General features: G+C 36.8%; 1 non-coding gene across 1 annotated transcript; it reads right to left on the bottom strand.

The window, feature by feature from the left end:
- TRNAK-CUU lies at positions 349-421 on the bottom strand. Its single transcript has one exon. It is a non-coding gene; the product is annotated as a tRNA-Lys (tRNA).

Raw genomic sequence — 4,268 nt, 5'->3', positions numbered from 1 at the left:
CAGGGAGAAGAACGGCAAATAAATGTATACTTCGAGGGTATTTTAGTAAAATGCTTACTGATTGAGGAAATCTGTCGCGACAAACATTCATATTAAGTTGACGGCCCAATGGGCCTTCTGTTTGAATGGGAGCGTAGTAAATGAACGGCCTTCTTGGACGAGCAAAAAATTATAAAAAGGGGGGGAAATAGAAAGAAGAACGGAAAATAATTGTATAGTTTGAGGGTACTTAGTAAATTGCTTAGTGATTGAGGAAATCTGTCGCGACAACATTCAGATTTAGTTGACGGCCCAATGGCCAATCCCACGGTTGACGAGCAAAATATTCGATAATGGAAAAAAAGGAAGCGCCCACCGTGGGGCTCGAACCCACGACCACAAGGTTAAGAGCCTTGCGCTCTACCAACTGAGCTAGACGGGCTTGTTAGCTGAGTTGCTCCATTTAATAATTTATTTCTGTATATAATCCAATAACAACACAAACACTACAGTAACGATGATGTTTAACAAACAATTTATCACTAATGTTGTTTGTCTAGTGTTTGTGTATTTCTATTTATTATAGACAAACAACGTGTTGAAGGATGGATGGAATTACGCTTCAACGATCATATCCAAATGAGGTTGGCGGAATTGTGGAGTGAAGCTTATGCAATTCAAATTGAAGATCCAAGTTCTAGCTTCATCCGTAAGTGTACCAAGTTGGGCTACATCGAAGATCAATCAAGCTTGGGCAACATTTAGTTTAGGTGTTATGTTATGTGTGTTGATACTTTAAGCTCAATCATATATACACACATATTTTATTGGTTTCTACGTATATATATAATTATATATATACATACATATTTTTTGGGTTTTTATGTTTATAAATATGAAATTACATATTTTATATTTACTATTGTGTTTTGGTTTAACTACATAGCTATGAAACAACAAACAAAATTATTCACATTTTTATTTGTTTCATATTCTATTGTATTTTAGAATTTATTGCATAGAATATGTAATTTTGAGAAAATATTATTTTCTTGGTTTATGGACTTAACAATAATCATATACATCTTTTATTAAGTCTACAAAATCATTTTGTAATATTTCAAAACATGGTTTAGCCAAAATGTCAAAATTCATATGTTTACATTTTTATGTTTTGGACTATTTTGCAAAATGATGATATTTCTCATTTGGGAGGTCCTTTTTGAAAACCAGTTTTTGTAGCATGTGTATTATCATGTCTACAATCATTTCCCAAAGTTTTACATTTTTCTGAATTTGTTTGATATTTTAAATAGGGTTTTAAAATCAGAAAACTGTTTTCAAACTTGGAATATCTGAAATATCAGTTCGCGGTCAACCGACCTTGGCGCTACGGCCCCCCGCCGATAGTCCAGAGACTGTGCTCTATTTTTCAACAGCTTGCGGTCGATCGCTCTTGATGCTGCGGTCGACCGTTAATTTTTCCAGAGACTGTTTTTATTTTTTATCAGATCGCGTTCGACCGTAGAAAATCCAGAGAGTCAGCTTTGTTTTTTTGCTGTTCGTGGTCGATCGGACTTGCCTCTGCGGTCGACCATGACTTTTCCAGTTTGTCATCCCAACGACTAGTTTTTCCCGCGGTCGACCGCCAGTGGCTCTGCGGTCGACCGTCGATCAATAACGACTATATTTCTGCACTTTCCAGATTTTGTGGGAATTGGGTTTTTGGTCATTTTGCTAAGGTTTTTGCTGATGTTTTGGGTTCCTATAAATACCCCCTTGCTCTCATCTTTCAGATCAACTAATGAAATATTTTAAACAAGTTTAAAAGAGTTTTAAACAAGGGTTTAAGTTTGTTTAATGTTCGTTTAGAAGCTTTTAAGCAATTGAGGGTTTGAGTTTGTGAAATCAATTCTACAAGAGCTTGAGGAGATCATCTATTGGAGTTTGAGCATCCAACTATTCTCCCTCTATCTCTTGATCCATTGAGAAGTTTTCTAAATTCTATTTCTAGCTCTTTTATATATTTGATTATCATTGTTATTAAGCTAGAATTATATTGAGTTTAGTTTTGATTTATTTTATCTATTTGTACACACACAACCATTGAGCTTATTGTATTTGCATACATTGTGTAATTGGGTTGTGGGTTTGTGTGACTTAGAGAGTGAGCTTATAATTCGTTCTCATCTATTGTAGAGAACAAACACTTTGTATTTGTACTTAAATTGTGAGGTTCACCTTGTAATACACTAGTACATAAAGAGGAGTGTGTGGTAAGAGACGGGGTCGTCCCAAGAGGAGTAGGGTAGGTGGTAATGCCTAGAGGTAAGTTGTAATTTTTAACACTTGAGGGAGACACGGGCTAGAGACCAACACTTGAAGTGGTAGTTAATGTAGTTACATTGTGAGTGTGGATTGTAAAGTTTTCTGTTAGCTAAAAAACCGTATTGTGAGGTGTAAACTTTTTTGGGTAAGCGTAGAAAATCCGGTGTGATAGTGGAGATCTCCTCGAGGTGAGGAGCGGAGATGTAGGTCGTGGGGACCGAACTCCGTAATCATATCATTTGTTTGAGTTTGCATTGGCGCACTCTTTTTTGTGTTTATCATTATATCGACTTTGTCAATTGCTCATTGTTTATATTGCCCACTATCTTATTTATCTTGTTTATAGATTGTTTACCCTTGTGTTATTTATATATCCTTGCATATATTTCACCATATATCTTATTGCTAGTATATATCCCTTTGTTCATATTGTATATTCTTACGCATATCATATTGTACACCTATCTTGCAAGAATAATTCTTGAATAAGTTTTAATTGGCATTTAAATCGGATTACATTAGCATAAACCCTATTCACCTCCCCCTCTAGGGTTCTTTCCTAGTGGCATTAGGGTCTAACAACAACTTACTTTGACGTTTATTTATGTAATAACAAATTGATTACACTACTTTGGTTTCAGTTTATCATCCTCAAATGAATCAAATTAATACAAATCTATGCGGTTAAGCCAAGAAGAAATGCTACTGGAATAGGCACCATACAGATTTCATATTTTTAATCTTGGAGTTGCATACTGTTTCATCTGTAGGAACTTGGGAGAGAAAAACAACGATAGTGATACTGAGATCACATGGTTAACAGAAAGAGACTAGCCTTTGTTTTAAGCATCCAACTATGGGATGTCAAATGAACTGAGTTAATTGGGCAATTAACTGCTGGCTAGGGCGTGTTTGGTTTTCAATAGGGTTAAAAGGAAGCTAAGGGAAACTAGGTGAGAGAAGGGAAGGGAAGGGAGTTCCTTTTTCCTTGGTTACACCCTAATGTTGTGAGTAACAAAATTTATGTTAGTAAGGGGTGAACTAATGGGAACCAGAATGAATAACTTCACCTACTAAATGTTCCCAAATAATATGAATGGTTCATCTAACTTCTCTTCTCCCTTATTCCCTCAAATCTAAACAAGTCCTAAACATCTCAACCTTAAAGTATGCAGACCATGAGGACATAAATGCAATTGGAGGGCCAATTAAAGTATTCTCCAAGTTATAGATGTTGGAAAAATTATCAAATAAGAGTTATAGCATGTAAATTAAATCCGAATTAAATAAGTAAGAGATAATAAAATCAGGCCTGAACAGAAAGCAGTCGTGTAATCACTGCCCTAGAAGATTGAGGACCCGCCTATCGTCCTAGTGCAGTCAGTCCCCTCCCCCCTAGCGGTAAAAGCCCCCGAAAATAGCCAAGAGGCCCCGCCTATCGTCCTAGTGCAGTCAGTCCCCTCCCCCCTAGCGGTAAAAGCCCCCGAAAATAGCCAACCTCTGTACTCGGATGAGAGTACAGAGCTTCTGCTTAGATGAATAAGGTTGCCCATATAAAAGAAAAGTAAATTGTGGTGATGATTTACCAACGTTGATTGATATGGATAGCTAGACGAAGAGATCCTTGCTAAAAGTTGTTCGCTCCCTTTGCTCTAACAATCGCGTGCCAGGTGACAAGGATGATGAAGACGATCTCCCCCAACCCCTCTCTAACTTTCTCTCTCCTCTCTCATTTTTTTGTCTTTGGAGTTCGAACGTGGGAAGGAACAACGACAGAGATAAACACATGAAGAGCTTGGAGACTTAGGGTTTTATTAAATGGGTTTTATATTAGTGAAAGGAGAAAGAGTCCAAAGAAGTGACTCTAGCTAGAGGGGAATTAGGAATTTTTAGTGGGGTTAGTGGAGATTAAAGAGGAGATTAGTAGGTGTCAATATTGACCTTTTTAAAATATCCAACAA

Source organism: Asparagus officinalis, chromosome 7 (assembly GCF_001876935.1).
Source record: "Asparagus officinalis chromosome 7, Aspof.V1, whole genome shotgun sequence".
In the NCBI taxonomy this organism is placed as follows: domain Eukaryota; kingdom Viridiplantae; phylum Streptophyta; class Magnoliopsida; order Asparagales; family Asparagaceae; genus Asparagus; species Asparagus officinalis.
This window is presented reverse-complemented; position numbering and strand designations above follow the sequence as displayed.